General features: G+C 35.5%; 1 long non-coding RNA gene across 1 annotated transcript in view; it reads right to left on the bottom strand.

The window, feature by feature from the left end:
• Positions 1-369: 369 nt before the first annotated feature.
• The window catches only part of LOC113919285, a 62,729-nt gene continuing 44,476 nt past the window's right edge, over positions 370-18,622 (bottom strand). The window contains exon 3 of the long non-coding RNA XR_003518935.1: positions 370-500. This is a non-coding gene — a long non-coding RNA (uncharacterized LOC113919285). The remainder of the gene's footprint in view (positions 501-18,622) is intronic.

Raw genomic sequence — 18,622 nt, 5'->3', positions numbered from 1 at the left:
GGTGAGTAGGGTTTCAGAGAAGGGCGTGGGCCTTTAGAATGCCGAGGCCCGTGTGACCACTCTGCTGTAGGAATGCCGCAGGGAGTTGCCTTCTCTGAAGCTTTTTTAGCCCAAACAGCCGCCCTGTGATCTAAGAGACATATGCATTGTCCCTTAGGCTATGTTTAGCAGAATCGTAGAACACACAGGTTAGAATATCGTATCTTTCCTGTAAAGAGATCCTCCTAGTTCCAGTAAGACCCCTTGTCACACATCACATGCCTGAGAAACAGTGATAAGGATTTGTGGATATCCTGAAGGACCAATAAAAGCAGGAGCAAAAAGGAGCAAAGGGTCTTCGTCTCTGAGCGTTGACCCCCTTACCTTCTCCTCTCTTTCACAGCAAAGTCTGGAGTAATCTTTCATCCGTCAGTACAAGGATTGCTGGCCATTCCTGGCAACGGCAAAAGATGTCTTGAGAATTCTTTCTTGGCTGTTGGCTCTGGAACCCAACATCTTTCCTACATCAAGGAAGTAATAGATCAAGCCGGAAATCAGCAAGGATATAGATGACCTGAACAGCACGGTCAAACAATCTGACACGATTAATACTAGGGTAATAATACGAGCATCATATAATGAATTACTAAGTATCCCTCTGCTTTTATTTTCTGGAATAGATTATGAAGAATCTGTATCATTTCTTCCTTTAATGTTCGGTATAATTTACTAGTGGAAACCATTATGGCCTGGCGATGTCTTTTTTGGAAGGTTTTGATTATTGATTCAATATTTAAAATGAATATAGACTTATTAAAATTATCTATTTCTCTTTTTGTGAATTTTGGTAGTTTGTATATTTCAAGGAATTTGTTAATCTTACCTAAGTTATCAAATTTGCAGGCATACAAATATTCATTACCCTCTGAATTTCCATGAAATGGCCCTCATTCATTTTTCCTTTTTTATACTAATGATTTGTGCCTTCTTTTTTCTTGATTAGCCTTGCTCAAGGTTTATTAATTGAATGATCTTTTCATGAAAAAAGCTTTTGATTTTTAAATTTACTGTTTGCCTTGAATTTCAATGTTGTTAATTAACATCTGCTCTTTTACTATTTCTTTTCTTCTGCTTTTTTAGGTTAAAATTGTCCTCTGAAACAAATAATACATTATATGTTAAAAAAAAAAGGAAGAAGAAGAAGATAGCAAGAAGGGAAGAATGAAGGGGGGCAAATCGGAGGGGGGGATGAACCATGAAAGACTATGGACTCTGAGAAACAAACTGAGGGTTCTAGAGGGGAAGGGGGTGGGGGGATGCGTTAGCCTGGTGATGGGTATTAAAGAGGGCATGTACTGCATGGAGCACTGGGTGTTATATGCAAACAAGGAATCATGGAACACTACATCAAAAACTAATGATGTATGGTGATTAACATAACATAATAAAAAAATTATTCTCTATTTTCCTAAGGTACAAGCTTAGGTTTTTGATTTTAGATATTTACATTTAGTGCTATAAATTTCCATCTAAGCACTGCTTTCACCATATTCCATGGATTTTGGTAAGTATTTTTTTTAAGTAGGCTCCACACCCAGCATGAAGCCCAACGCAGGGTTTGAACTCAGGACTCTGAGATCAAGACCTTAGCTGAGATCAAGAGTTGGATGCTTAACAGACTGAGCCACCTGGTGTCCTTGATAAGTATTATTTTTCATTTCCATTTAGTTCAAATATTTCAATTTCTCTGGGGACTTCTTTGACATATTGGTTATTTAGAAGTGTATTTTTTAAAATTTTCAACATTTGGGGATTTTCCAGCTATCTGGAACGCAGTCTATTTGGTGAATGTTCCATGTAAGCTTGATAAAAATGTGTTTTATTCTGAGTCAAGTTTTTTATAATGTCAATTAAATTCAGTTCAGTAAAGAAGTCAATTTTTATCTAATTGATATTCAAACAGACCACATTCTGGACTTTAACAAATTTAAAAAAATAGAAATCATACCAAGTACGTTCTCAGATCACAGTAAGATTAAACTAAAAGTCAGTAATAGAAAGACAGTTGGAATATCTTGTAAATATTTAAACTATATATTGCCTATTTTCTATTTTCGCTATTTTATTCTTTCATTTTTTTCTGTCCAAACTCCCTAATTCTAGTTTGAAGCTATCTATTAAAAAAGTAGATGAGGCTCTTTTTATATTTCAGTTCATGGCTCTACTCCTAAATAGTGCTTGAAAATTTCCTGAAGTGTAATTTTGAAGTATCCTGTTTATTTATTTTTAAAGATTTTATTTGAGAGAGAGCACATGTGCGCACCGGTGGGGGGAAGGGGCAGAGGGAGATGGAGAAGCAGACTCCCCGCTGAGCAGGGAGCCTACTGCGGGGCTCAACTTCAGGAACCCTGTTGGGAGTTAGTTGGACAGTTAGGTAGTCAGGGCCAGGGACCAAACAAGAAACTATGGAGTCAGGACGGCTAAAAATAAAATAGCACTGACATCCTGTTTTACAGCTTAGGCAGGACCACACTGACATTTGGCTTTGAAGCCTTTGCAGAAATGACTTCTGCAAAACGTCCTAAAATAAGACAATTCACCACAAAAGCATTTGTTAATATCATGGGCAAGGGTCAGTTATGACCTAAGCCCCCAGATGTCAGAAAAAAAAAAAAACCATCAGCAAGAGGACATTAACCTAATAGGTAGATAGATATGAGACCAAAGCCCTGATTGGCAGGACTCAATACACCCTGATTGCTTAAGATAGCTGTGCAAAAGAGCTCATTAAAACCCCTAAACTTAGAAACTAGGAAGGCAACCCACTCAGGTCCCCTTCCCTCTCTGGGAGCTTTGTATTCTTGCTCAATAAACTTTGCTTTGCTGCCCAGCATTCTTCATCTGGTCTACCTCTTCATTCTCTGAAGCAGCATGACCAAGAATCTCAAGCACTAAGGGGACACAAAATCCTGTAACACCCTGAGATCATCACTTGAGCCAAAGGCAGCCGTTTAACCAACTGAGCCACCCAGTCGCCCCTGAAGTCCCCTGTGTATTTATCTTTATTTCATTACAATTTTTATTCTATTTTCATGTCTACCATTAAAAGACTTTTAAAAGAGAACTTACGCAGTTTACTTCCTACTTTTTTCACTTCTCAATATAATTTTAAAAGTTTTAAAGAGTTATTAAATCAATCTTCTTTTTCCTCTCCTGCTGATATTAACCATGTTTCCTAATGAAATAAGTTATAAAAAATTACGCAAACTAGTTGTTGGAGATCTGGTTGTTAAGGAGAATAAATACTAGCAAAATTTAGAGTTCTCTTGCATATTTCTGTCACTCTACCTTTGAAAGAACCCTTAATTAAAATCTCTAACTCTGCTTTAAAGCAAATTAAGAATTCAGCTTCTGTAGATCTGCTTTCTGATCTAACAGTTTTGCAATGCAATTATTTTTTCCTGAAAAAATGGTAGCATATTTCCAATGTTGGGGGAAGGAACTAATGGAAGAAAAGGATTATAAGAAGGTTGTGCAGATAATGCTGAGCACACACAGAAAGAGTTTCCAGGGAAGGTTTAACAATTTTGAGAGAGAACATCTTTGAGTTAGAATCTGTTTTGAAGTCTCATCATGGAAGTTAAAACCAGCAGACTTTTGAATGTTTGTTGCTTTGTTTTCCATTGTTTAAAACTCTTCCTACGTGTTAATTTTTAAATTTTATCATGTCACAGTTGTCCTAAAATGTTCATTGTTATACAAAGTAAAGGTTTTGTTTACAAAGAGACATTTACATAATGTATAGATTTAAAGAAAGTGGGAGTACTTCCAGGATGAGGTTGAAGATTAGACATGGACAAACTTGTGTTAAACAAGAAAGAGAGGCCATCATTCATTGGCACTGTAATAAAGTAACCATGTTTCACAAATTAACAAGACAAAGAGTGCCCTCAGGTGGTTTTGTAGGGGACCCAATGCAAAGCTGATAAACACAAATTGATCAACAGTTTAATGGACCTCTAGCAGTTAATCCACAAAACTGGCTTGTATCGATCAGATTCTAAAACTCTGAGCTCAATCTCTCTGTTGCCCACGTAACACACCATTATGCAGTCAACAGAAAGAACACATCCCAAGACAAAACAAAAACATATAAAACAAAGTTTTCACCCAATACACTCATCTCATCTAAATGATGCTACAGTTAACAAGGATAATTTATTTCCATACAATAGTGAATTGGGAGTTTGATCCACATATTTCATTTAGCTCGCACACCAAATCACAATTTAGTGCTTTGTCTCATGTTATTCTTTGCATTATACTTGTTTTAGAATAGCAGTTATTCAGTTTTGTCTTGTAAATCACTATTAGTAATGTTATACTATGGCAATATGATATAAAACTGAACAAAGTCCTCTTTTAATCTTGACATTATCCAAATAACTATATTGGTAGAGGGATTGACAAGTACAAGAGAACTTTCTGGATGGAGAAAATTTAATTTTATCTACATTTCTTTTGCCTTTGTTCCCCACATCATTATATTTTCATAATATGGAGAAAAATAACATTATAAAATAACTGTTCTATTTTAAATAAAAGGGAAAAGCAAAGACCTATCTGTAATGAGATTATGCAGCTGCTACTAAAAATACAACCTTCACATTTATGTCTTATTCTTGATGAGAGAGAAACAAATTTGAAAGCTGGGTAATTCCTAAATATATTTAATAAAAGTCATTGCTTTTAAAAAATTATTCATATTAAAAATTTCATATATATTCCAAGTCAAATTACAGGGTCTATGTTAGAGAACATCTCCAAAAAATATTTTCAAATCAACTTACATATCAAAAAGAGATGTACAGAAGACAAACTTTTGAAAAAACCCTATATGTACTTTTGATTTTTCTCAGACACAAATATCTGAGGATAACTTTATAGAACATGTATATTTTAGACATTTCTAAAGCTTCTGGTCTCTTTGATATATAAGTATTCAGAATGTACCTTCTTTCAAATCATTTGAAAAGAAAATTTCATATTTGCTCTTTTGAAGAAAGCTTTCACAGCTGGCTGCTTTGAGTATTTCCAGATACGGTTTTCCAAATAAAAATATAATATGTTCTATTAAGGACATTTTCCCCTGGAATGCATCAGCTTTCTTCCACAGTAAGTCATTTTAAATTCCCATTTAAATTCCCTCACGAGTTTCTACACAGATACAAATCAGTGCATGGTATGATGCAATCAAAATTAACTACTACAGTATCATCACCCATGTCTTTCCCAAATAATATCGCTTGCAAGTTCCAAGCATAAGAATTCTATTAACAATGTTCCTACCCTTTTCTTTACTTATAAAATATGTAATATTTTGATATTTCAAATTACATTTGCATAGAAGAGGCTGTATACATAATTGTATGTTATTCAATGACTTAAAAATAATTTTGTAGTGAGCATATAATGTGAAATAATATAACTCAACCAATGATTTTAAGGTAATAATTCAGGTCAATCTGTAGCAAATATTTTATTATATATAAAACAGAAATAAAACTTTATTTCTTTAGGAAATAATTTTTTTAAAGATTTTATTTATTTATTTGAGAGAGAGAGAGAGAATGAGAGATAGAAAGCACGAGAGGGAAAGAGGGTCAGAGGGAGAAGCAGACTCCCTGCTGAGCAGGAAGCCTGATGTGGGACTCGATCCCAAGACTCCAGGATCATGACCTGAGCCGAAGGCAGTCGCTTAACCAACTGAGCCACCCAGGCGCCCCTAGGAAATAATTTTTATCTCCTAAATATTATTTAGGAAGTATGTTAGTATTTCAGTTGCTAATACTGAAATAATTTTTTATTTATTCCTCTATATGTATTACTCCTTCTATGAGGCTTAGTTTATATTTATGTTTTTGATATTTTTTTGCTAATATTACAGAGAGCCTGGAAGACATGAATGATTTTCTTGATAAGAAACAATTCCATCCTTCTCTTTGAAGAAGATATATTAATCCATAATGAGACACTGGATACCACTTCTTGGGTAGAGACCTAGATATCTTACAGCTGTATGTTTTTGGAAAGAAATGGGCACTAATGTTTATAGTTTGCTAGTGCCCTATGGAAGTGGGCACTAGTTTGCAAAGGTGATATTTTGAGTTGTACAAATAAATGTGATCTCAAATAAGCACTGCCGTGCTTTGAAATTCTGCAACAGAGATATAGCCAATAAATCTTATAGTTATTTCAATCTGTGCTATATCAGCATATTCTTGATTTAAGCTTTTAAAGATTGAGCACTTATATGGAGACTAAGGGAATAATTAATTCCCTTTTGAGTGCAAGATATGTTCACAGTGCCTACCAAAAACAATTGCAAAGAAGGAATTATTTCTAGATTTTTACCTTTAACGCCATGCCGTTATGCCAAATAATCATCAGGCTAATAGTTTGTTATAAATTTACCCATGCTTTGGAACTATGAGTTTCCAGATAGTAAAGCCTTTGTTACTATTGGTCTATTCACTTTCATCTGAAAATTTCGTATGTATTCCTCTCTCTATGACTTTACTTACATACCATTTACACTTGTATTGAGTAATTTATCTTCCCTATCATCTGAAACAAAGCCTTAATGTTACCCAGAATCAGAAACCTTATTGAGAAAATAAGAGAATTTAAAAGAAACAGACTGATTTGGCCTGATGCCTACTTCTACGAATGAGTAAATTGGGATTCATTAGGGTTTGGATTATCTCCCAAGTGACTAACATGAGGAGATAGATGACAATGACCAGACCAATGCCACTTTCAATGGTTCATCACCCATCCCTCCTATGTTTTTACTATAATTAAAGATATTCTTAAAAGCACTATGTATTTAATTTAATAATAAGGACTTGAACACACCTTTCTTTACTTAATAGTCTTTAAAAGGGATATGTATACTTCTTTCTCTCTCCTCAGACCCCTAACATCAAAGCCTACGACACATTCTTTCATCTGATGTCTCTTATATTTCACTGAAAAAACAGGTGCAATCAAATAAGTGCTACCTCATTGTCCTAGCATATTCCAGAACTCATTCCTATATTCTTTGCTTCCCTTTTTGTTATAGTGGAAGACATTCTGCTTATATCAAGGCCAACCCATCGCTTTTGACCTTGATCCCATCCACTAACCTACCACATGCTTTCATGCAGCCATTATCCACCATGTTTTTTCTGCATTTTCATTTTTCTGTTCTTAATAGCTCATTCTTATTAGCATACATATGTGCTTTAAGAAAGAAGAAAAAGCAATCAACACATGAGTAAACCTAACACCTTGATATTTTTCCTTAATCTGGGATTCCAGCTTGTTGCAGATGGACTTTGCAGGACTCTTACACTGGGGACAAGGTAAGTTCAGTACTTTGTACTACCAACTGTCCATGGCTGGCCTTTGGACTAGAATTGTGTTCGTTAGTGGGCCCTACTCTGGCTCTCATTTGGTCGGTGTGCTAAGTGTGATGCCACCTCTTGTCAAAGCACCTACAGGCAGCAGAGGTGGGATCAGGAATCATTTACCTTGTATGTCTTCAGGTGCTAGCATGTAGGACATTAACCCAACCCTTTGTCCACGCTCTGTGACACATATCAAGTATTTCTCCATGAGTGTCTGCACCCTATTTCCTCTGAGGGTACAAGGCCACACTACTCTACAATATCACTGGGTCTTTCTTCTTTCTTTTTCTTTTTCATTTTAAAGCTTTTACTTATTTGAGAGAGAGAGAGACAGGGTAGAGGGGCAGAGGGAAAGGGAGAAGCAGTCTCCTGAGCGTGAGAGCACAAGCAGGGGTGGGGGAGAGGGAGAAGAAGTAGGCTCCTGGTGGAGCAGGGAGCCCAATGTAGGATCATGACCTGAGCTGAAGGCAGATGCTTAACCGATTGAGCCACCGAGGTGCCCCTTTAACAGGCCTTTCTAATTGATGTCCTCTCTTGCCTCAATCACTGTATTGATGATGTATTCTCCCAGGTAGATTTTAAACCATGCTGAAAGGAGGATGTATTTTCTTTGTCTCATCTCCCATAAGCATCCATCCAATATGATGAAAGATAGGGATGTGGTCAACACTGTAAGAGATTACATTTTAGGGATGAAATAGTTCTGGCTAGACTTCAAGAGGAGATAAGGTTGGAAGATGTGTTGTTTTGCATTTACACTACACTATACATGTTGAATGATAAATTCAAATGACAAGAAAACTAATTAACATTCCTATTTTCCTGCATTCCCTAAGATGTGTTTTTGTAAGTCATCAACTAAGCACAATACCAACCTATGAAAGAGTCTTTGAAAACCAGTATTCAAAAGCAACACAATGGGTGATAAAGCTTCATGAGTAATGAGTAATAATTCTATCTACTAATTATCTTAAATTTTTATCAGTAAGTTACTATAATTCAAAGGGGTCCATGAATTCTGCTATATATTTTTAAATGGCATTGTTTAGGAAGCCCACAACATAGTACTCTGCCTGAAACCTCATACAACCTACAGGAACCCAGAAACGGTGGCTATTATTACTAAATGAGGCAAAGAAAATTTGGAAGAAACAAAGTCTGGGTATTCAACAGGCCTTAAAACAAATGGTCCAAGTTGGGGCGAAATAGTAATAAAACACTGGAAAATGTTATGGGAAATTATTGTATGCAAAATAATAAAAAACATTAAAAAATAAAAATGGTAGTTTACCATACATGTTTGATTATATTTGAGGGGAATTTTATTGGACATTTTTGGAATTTGTTAGTAGCAATTAAGCCAATGAGGGGGATGAATGCTAACTCAAGGAAAAACACATTACACAAAAGAAATGCAATCAGAGGCAATCAGAGTATTCAATGTGACATCTCCATTAGAAACCATATAAGCAATTAATATTAGCTTTCCAAAACAGATGTGATATATCTGAATAAGATGGAAATGAGAATATTTAGGGAGTATAACAAGGGAGAGAACCCCTATCTTCCATAGTAAGAGGCCATGGAAAAGGCCTAATATTGAAAAACCACCAAAATGTCAGTGTAAAGGTATTATTTAGCAATCTGGAGGTAGAAGAGTTCAATGGTCAGTGCAGTTGTCTCTGGGGAGCAGAAATAAGGGGTTAAAAGGGGCACTATTTTTATTACTAGTCACACAGATCAACTTTTTTTAAAACATGTATATTAACTAATTTGATAATATTAACATTTTAAAAGTATTCTAAAAATAGGGATTTGATTTTGACACAAATTCATTTTTCTGATCAGTGTAACCAGCTTTTTTTTTTTTAAATTTGTATTTCTAATGGAGTTCTCTATAGCTAGATATGGTAAAGTAAAAATGGATGTCATAAATAAATATAATTTCCTAAAGTAATTCTTTTGCTTTTACTCCCTCCTTTAAATATAAATAAGAATATCTTTGAGATAAATTCATCAGTTTTTCTCTTCCCTGTATTTGTATTTTTAACATACAATGTTAAGAGATATTGGTCAATTCCAAAAATAAATAAATAAATAAAAGTGGCTGATGACTGGTTATACAGAGAACTACGTAAGTCTCATTAGTCTATTTTTATTTTTTCTGATAAATATGAAAAATGCTACAATATATATTTTTGTTTTCAGGTGCTGCCATACTATAAAAGTGACTGATGCTTTTCTCATGAAATGTCCTTCAAATCACAGGCAATATCTCTGGTCAAAACACTGAGACTACTGTAATTATTATCATAACCAAATATGTTTTTGGTGTCTTTAATTCTTCAGACTGAGCATCTGATTTTAAAGTATAACCTTGACTTTTGCAGTTGCATTGTCTAGACACTTTCTAAGCAAATTTTTCATTTATCTTGAATCACTTTTCCAGGTTTGCAGGTTTTATGTTCCTAGTCTGATCTCACAAATTAATCTCTTTCAGTTTTCTCTGGAGTTTTATCTTCATGGAATGACAATTTTTTGCAAACACAAGTATGGAACATAACAAGTTAGGTAAAGATGCCACATCAAGAGTTGGCTAAATTCTCTCAACAGTTTAATGGTTTGCTCCACTCTCTACCATTATAGCACACGCAGTTCAATCTCATGCTTCTGTAAGATTCAAATTCCTTCTTCCATTGATCCTGGGGATGATTGTGTTTAGTAGAAATTAGGAAGTTAAATAAATCAGTGCCAAGGGAGTCTCTTGTACTCTGCAGGGGAACCAGGTGTGCCCTAATCCCCACATGGCAGGAAATGGAAAGAGGTTACAGGCACAGAAACATTGCTTCCAGTCTGCTAACTGCTGAAGTATTTAAACAGGGAGGCCATTAGACTGAGATAGTTCTAATGCCTTGGTAACCTATGTAAGCAAACCAAAACCTAAGCCAGAATCAATGCATTCAAATCTGAGAAAATCAAGAACAACCAATCACAAACAGCCAACTTTCCCAAATAAGCAACTACTTTACCTATGGTTAATTTCTTGCTTTGCTGCTTCATCTTCTATATAAATCGTCCTACACCACCAACCCCCCCAAAACCAGCTCCTGCTACTATCAGTGGAATTCTCCTAACAACCTTTGGTTTGGCACTGCCTGATTCAAAGGGACATATGCTCAAATAAACTCCTGAGAATGTGGTGCCTTAGTTTACCTTTTAACATAACTTTTTCTAAGAATTGCCTCCCAAATATATATAGATGCAAATATCAGTAGAAACATGCATCAATAGAAATATGTGCCTATAGAGGTGGATGGTTATATAATCTACATGTAAGTAACACCTCTTCCAACAAATAGAAAAAATAGCAATATATACACATAAAGTTCTGAGTTTGCAGAAGTACAATGAGAGATCAATTATTTGTTTCCAAAACTGGGAAAAGAAATCTCTTTATTTTTTATTTTTTTAGATTTTATTTATTTATTTGAGAGAGAGAGAGAATGAGAGATAGAAAGCACGAGAGGGAAGAGAGTCAGAGGGAGAAGCAGACTCCCTGCTGAGCAGGAAGCCCGATGTGGGACTCGATCCCGGGATTCCAGGATCATGACCTGGGCCGAAGGCAGTCGCTTAACCAACTGAGCCACCCAGGCGCCCAAAAGAAATCTCTTTAAATAACATGTTCCCAAAGCTTTTAAATTAGGTGCTTAAGGGATTTTTTGTTTGTCTTTAATGTTTCTTGTCTACAGCAGGGTAAAACCATAAGGCTCTGAGGAATAATATGGCCACATTTTAAGAAAATATTTAAATGTGACTTCTCTACTAAAATTAACCATCTTAAAGTTATTTATGGTTAGTTTAAATCATTTCCCCACTAAAGGAAAATCCCATGGGCATCTAGAATGTTTCTTTATTTTCTCTGATAGCTATTTTTATTGTCTGTCTAGACTTTTAAAACAGGCTTCTAGGTGTGACTAACAGGCCACACTGAAATACTTTGCATCACATTACACTTTCAGATGTTCTCATACACCTTGCCTTAAATTTGACTATACTCATTTTCACTTAGACAAGCTTTCCCAGGGTGGCTGTTCAATTCCAATTGAAGTTAATGGGTCTAATTCTGCTGCCTCTACTGAGATGAGATCACCTTCTGATTCAGTGTCAGCACCTTTTAAAAAGAATCTCTTTTAAGTGCTCTGCTGTAGTCAAGTTTCTATAACTGGAAATGAAAATCCATTGTTTGCAATTTTAAATTTTATCTAGTAATCAAGAGACGGGAACAAATCAGAAAAAAGACCAAAATCAAATATATTCTCACTTCATTTTACTTCATTTAAAAATGAGCAAGAAGGGGGCACCTGGGTGGCTCAGTCGGTCAAGCCATGGACTCTTGGTTTTGGCTCAGGTCATGATCTCACAGGTCATGTCAGGTTCCTAGCTCAGCAGGGAGTCTGAAGATTCTCTCCCTCTGCCCCCCCCCCCCACCCCCCATTCTCTCACCCGCTTGGGCGAGCACTCTCTGTCTCTCTCTAAAATAAATAAATATTTAATAAAAAAGAGCAAAAGGGGGTACCTCGGTGGCTCAGTCGTTAAGCGTCTGCCTTCGGCTCAGGTCATGATCCCAGGGTCCTGGGATTGAGGGATCGAGCCCCGCATTGGGCTCCCTGCTCCTCAGGAAGCTTGCTTCTCCCTCTCCCACTCCCCCTGCTTGTGTTCCCTCTCTTGCTGTGTCTGTCTCTGTCAAATAAATAAATAAAATCTTTTAAAAAAAAAGCAAGAAGGCCTGGAATATTAGGGGGGTGCTCATGAAATTAAAGTACATTAGAGGGGCACCTGGGTGGCTCAGTTGGTTAACCGTCTGTCTTTGGCTCAGGTCATGATCTCAGGGTCCTGGGATTGAGCACCACATCAGGCTTCTTACTCAGTGGGTTGTCTGAGTCTCCCTACCCCCCCGCCTTGCTTTCTCTCTTGCTTTCTCTCAGGTAAATAAATAAAATCTTAAAAAAAAAAATAAAGTACATCTGAAAAAATTATTTTTTTCAAGTTTCTGAGATGTTCTAAATCCTTTTAATACCCATCACAATATTGTCATTAAACAATTATTTTATCCAAATATTAAAATAGTATTTCAATATATATTAGATTATAGTAACTTTTATTCTTCTTGGTGATGTGGATACTTTTTTCAAATGTTCTATTTATACATATAATGATATAATGTATTAATATATAAATGAGAACTATTTATTGCCTATAATGCATTCATTTGAATTTCAACATCTGTCATTTGCTGAAAACATAATATGAATTTTTAAATTGCATTCATAGTATACAAACAAAATAAAATAATAAGCAACAAGCCCCTGGCACTCACCATAAATATATATAAATGGATATAAGGCCAGCTAACTGCTCTTGTTACAAAACTACTGCATGGTATTATACTTTTCAAAATTGTCATACTTCATTATATGGTGAAAGTTTTGATGGTTTAAGCATAGGAAAACTATTTGATTACATCCTTAGGCAAGTAAAATTATTTTTGCTTGTGTTTATGGACAACAGAAAACTTGCGCAAGAAGTTGAAAGACTTGCAATTTAGAAGACTGTAATTTTGCTCTTTTCACTTTTTTCACAAAGGTGGTTACGTGTTAGATTTGACTTTATCTTATATTATGGCTAAATTCTCTTCGTCATTGTTTGAAACAAGGTATTGAGCACCTCTTACATGGATAGCTCATAAAATCCTCAAAACCACCCTCTGAGGTGGTACTATTATTATCCTTATTTCACCATGTAGAAACTGAGACTCAAAAAAGGTAAGACCCTTGCTAAACAACCTGGGATTAGAAATCAACAAGGCCAGGCTGTAATCAGTCTTTCCATTTTATAGTCATTAAAGATTTAGTTCAACCAAATAACAAATTCAGTTATGGTGCCTGCAAGATCCTGGCTCTGCCTTAAACACTTAAGGTGTATACAGAGTGGTCCCTTACATCAGATTACTTAGAATCTAAGGCAGAGGCAGATGCTCAATCCACAACTGTGGGTGAGATAGTCATGCAATGTACGAAAATTACAAGATGTCTCCTGATTCTGCCTGGGTCTCAGAGTCTACGAAAGGGGTCTGTGAAAGAGTCATGACCATGCCTTGTTTGACAGAGGTGGCTGCTACTCAGCTCCATTGATGTGCTAAACTGCAAGAAGGCAATTCAACTTTTCATATGTTAAAATGTCCAAAATAGAAAAAAATTTGCACTAATGGTCACAATTTTTGAGTCAACAAAAAAGTTAAAAAAAAAATAAAAGGCTAGGTTTGGTTTATAGGCTTCTTTGCAACCTATATGCAAGTATTTGCTCATTGCTCTGAGAGTCTCCTTAGTCCTTTGAGCTCGGTGAATAGTATTACCATCTCCACTCCCACCTAAGATTAAAATCAATGACTGGAATTATTTTTCTGATCTTCTCTAGCCCATGGTTTGTCCAGGTCTGTTGATCTCATTTCAGTTTTTACTGAGTCTGTTGTGGTAGCATTCTCATCATCACCATACCTCAGTCCACTCTTGCCTAAGGGATTTTCCTAAAACATTGTGTGTGTGTGTGTGTGTGTGTGTGTGTGTGTGTGTGTGTTTTAATGTAACACCCCTTCTTAGAAACTTCTGATGTGTTCATATTACCTAACAGAAGTACATTAAGTCCATTAATATGACATTAAAGACCTTCCATGAGCTGACCCAATCCACTTTTTTTTTAAGATTTGATTTATTTATTTGAGATAGAGAATGAGATAGGGAGAGAGAGCATGAGAGGGGGGAGGGTCAGAGGGAGAAGCAGACTCGCCGCTGAGCAGGGAGCCCAATGCGGGACTCGATCCTGGGACTCCAGGACCATGACCTGAGCCAAAGGCAGTCGCTCAACCAACTGAGCCACCCAGGAGCCCCCAATCCATTTTTTAGCATTCTGATTCCTAATTTCCTATTTATCCTCTATTAATTTATCCTTTATTATTCAGGGTTCTCCAGAGAAACAGAACCAAGAATTGGTTTACATAATTATGGAGGCTGAAAGTTTCCAACTTCTGCAGTCAGCAAGTTGGAGACCAAAAAGAGTTGATGGTATAGTTCCAGTCTAAGTCCAAAGGCCCAAGAACCAGGAAAGCCAAAGGCTGGAAAAGTTTGAAAAGAGCAAGTAGAGTGTGTGTGTGTGTGTGTGTGTGTGTGTGTGTGTGTGTGTGTGTGTGTGTGTGTGTTGACGTGCATGCAATGGCTGAACACCTGCTAAACATATGACTGCAGCAGGAAATGGGTTAGAACTAAAAGTAGGACGACAACAGAGAGAATAAAGGGAACAGAAAAAAAAAAGTCAAAGGATTTATCCTGAAAACAAGCATGAAGTGTGATTTTTGTCAAAACAAGTTGAATAAAACTACATGTATTCTTCTATTCAAATACAGAATCAGAAGACTTCTCCCAAGAGAGGCTATGATACACTGATTTCTAAGTTGAGGCTGGAAAGTTTTGCAAATGCATCTACTGCCAAAAGTAAAGTTACTGGTAAAAGTCAGTCATTCTCGTATATTTGTTTTAGAATTTAATTGAAAACTGGAATTGTAATGTTCTCAAATGATATAAAGTGACAGTTGTTTCTCTTTAAGAAACATTCTCTTAATATGTTTAATTTATTAATGTCTTATTTATTTAATTTATTAATGTCTTATTAATGTCTAATGCCACATTAGAGACACATAAAGAGACACTGATTATAAACCATCCTTAAAGAAACACAGATTTAGTGTAATCAATGATGAAAGAAATTTTGTAAATTAAATAATTTTTAGTTAAATTATGCTTTTACTTTGGCATATATTATAGGAACCATGATTATATGACTAGAATTCTCTGATTTATAGTCATGAAATCTATCTGAAAATATATTTGGGTATATTTTCAAATGTAAAATGTATACCCAGGATTACTCACTAGTTTGAGTCTTAAAATTAATGTTTATGATGATATTGAAAGGATACTCTTCTTTGATTAAATGAGTTTTCAGTATTTGCTATTCTGTTTTATAAAAATTAAATAATGTAGTCTGTGGTAATGGAAAATTAATTGTAAAGGCACTTTACAATTCTGAGTATATAATTCACCATTTGGCACCAAATACGGTGGGTCCTCAGGTGGTGCTTTAAAAATGGCATATCATATAAAAAGTTTTTAAAAAAAATACTGATTTCTTGAATTGCAGGGACTATAATATCTTTCTAAAAATATCCTCTTGGTTGAAAAAAAGATCAGGTGCATAACATCTGAAACCTATGAGATTTGGGCAAAGAGAGGATCAACTGGTCTTTCTGGCTGTATTAATCAGATGTGGGGGCATTGGTGGAAGATGGAAAGGATGTGGTAGTTGAAGTCCTAGCAACTATGGTTGAGAGCTGAAAGGTCCGCAAGGATGCTGAAAATATACTGCAAATGACAAAGCTGATTGCTGGCAGGGTTGAAAAAGCGATTGCATCTAACAGATAAACAGTGTTCTAAGGTACAATTTGCCTAGACTATCTCAGTGTCTGGAGAGATACAGGAGATAAAAAATGGCAAGAAAGATAACTTTGGACTCAGTGTTGGTAACTGGAAGAAAGGATGCAGGATTGCTTAGCAAGAAGAAATGAAAGTGTACTGGGAGGATAGGTGACTAGAGAAGTGAAAGTTACAGAACAGGAAGTGACTTATGCAGTATGAAGTAATGGACACTCCAAAGAACCAGAACCTAGAATTCTTCCATTCATCAATTTCTAATGATACTGGAATTTCCAAAAAAATCTATTATCCATCCATCACTCGTCTACAATCATACTAAGGATATTACAGTGCTCGTTAATAAATGTTAGAAATAAAAATATTGTTTTATCTATGAAATATGAAAGACTTTAAGCTTTTTTCCCTAAAAACATTCCCACATTAAACAAGCAAAGAAAATCCTTCAAGCAATAAGCAACACCATAAAAACTACTAATGCATATCTTGCTAAACATGCTGTTAGACAACTGTCATTGACTTCTTAATGTATATTATTTAACTTTTGAGATATCATCTTAATTTTATTTGCAGCAACAAATACAAATTTTGTTATCTATTTACGTTCATAGCAAAATGCTATATACTGTCTGCATCTAATCTCTCTCTCATTCACAGAAAGACACACACACAACCAAATGTAGACTTTTCCCATAGGAGATAGAGTAAGGTTCAAAGCTGAATTTTATCTATAATGTCAAATACTTTATATTTATACCTGGCTTAGGTGTCATGCCAATTCTACAAAAATACTGCAAACCCCTAAGATTATATCTGTAAATTTGGATGCATTATTTGCAGAGTACTTTTGAAACCCAGAAGTGAGTATGAATCGGCCAGGAGTAATAAATGACACAAGCTGTTTGGGTAAGGACCAATGACAGTTTTATGGGATGATTATATTATCTGCAGTCTCTAAAATTATTTTTAGAATAGAAAAGGGATATTTTCAATTATGCCTGAAAGTATAAATAAGCATGCTTTCTAAAGAAAAAGAGAAAATTTCTAAGTTATTATATCATCACAGGCCGTTCAGGGAACAAGTCTATCAGAATATGTTTTGAGCTGGCTTTCTGTATCTGTTACTTAAAATTATATTGATAACATTAGCAAACAGAGGGTACAATCTGAGTTTCCTGAAGATGTCAGCACATTAGCTTTGCTGTGAAAGAAACTAATTTCAAAATTATCTTTAAAAGGGATGGTTATGATTAACAAGTTGACCCTTGGTAGAAATATAATTTCCTAAGACACTTAATAAGAGAGCTTAAGAAAAAAAAAATATTAAACACCTAAAATTGCCATGATTTCAAATTTTAATTGATAGAATATAAACTTAATGACAAATCTCTCATAACTTCCCCAGAGTGTCTGACATATCATATTCAAATGTGTATGAATTAAATACAATAAAAATGAATTTCTAAGTCCGTCTCTTTTGTTCAGTCTTTTAGGACATCATAATTTGATACTGGACTAAACTTCTAAGTTAGGGACTGGCAAGCCTTGTATGTAAAGGGCCAGATAATACATATTTTCAGCTTTGTGGGCCATATGGTCTCTTCTCAGATACTCAACTCTGTTGTTCTAGCACGAACATCATACGTAAACAAATGAGCATGGCTGTATTTCAGGAAAACTTAATTATAAAAACAGGCAGTGAGTCAGATTTGACCCATGGGTCCTAGTTTATCAACCCTATTTCAACTGGTCTTCCAGTTTCCAGTCTTCCTGTTTATATACTTCTGATTTTGTGGTTAAAACATATGACCTGAGGTACATTGGGGTACCACACTGAACTCACTGGGATGCCCTAGGATATTTTAAATTTTCAAGGGAAATATAACATTTGTTAGAGGCCATGTGAACTATAACTATTCTGTGGCTTGGACATAATTCCTTAATAAACAGAACCATTAGGTATTTTTTTGGTCTGGGAGGGCCTTTAAAAATTACTGAGATGTGTAGGGACCTGGAACTGAGATAGTTTGGGGCTCTCTGCTCTATTCTAGCCTACTTTTTCCTCAAGGATACATTTTCTTAAAATATCATTTCAATATGATTCTCTGCTGCTCTACATCCCTCAATAACTTCCCACTGACTACAGCAAAATGAAAAAAGCAACAAACAACAAAAAAACTGTCCAATTCACAGATCTCTGTCTTAACATAGAATAATTCAAGGACTAGGTAAAAAAATCAAGTAATCCGGAAGTCTTGAAATATGGGTCTTTTTAGACAGGAATCAGGAAAGACATCATGGAAGAAATGAAGATCAAAGGAAGAAATGAAAAAAGTATAGTTGAAGGCATAGTGAATAAATCAATATGATTTACTAGAAAGACTGAGGAAATTCAACAGAGAGGTGAGGGAAGGAAGTAGAATACACGCAAGGAAAAGCACCAGGCAGGAAACAGTATATGCCCAGGAAAGCCCTGTTAGATCATTATACTAAAGTGTCGGTTCTTGACGGACAAAGCTGGATTAGCAGGCTGGGCCAAACCATGAAGGACACTGCGTGCCATACAATAGGCTCAGGATATTACGATGTATGCAATGAAAATCAATTAAAGGTTTTGAGAAGGTCAAGTTTTACTTTTGGATTGATAAT

This window comes from Zalophus californianus, chromosome 3 (genome assembly GCF_009762305.2).
Source record: "Zalophus californianus isolate mZalCal1 chromosome 3, mZalCal1.pri.v2, whole genome shotgun sequence".
Taxonomy (NCBI): Eukaryota; Metazoa; Chordata; class Mammalia; order Carnivora; family Otariidae; genus Zalophus; species Zalophus californianus.
Note: the sequence above shows the minus strand (reverse complement) of the source record. Positions and strands in the feature narration are given on the sequence as shown.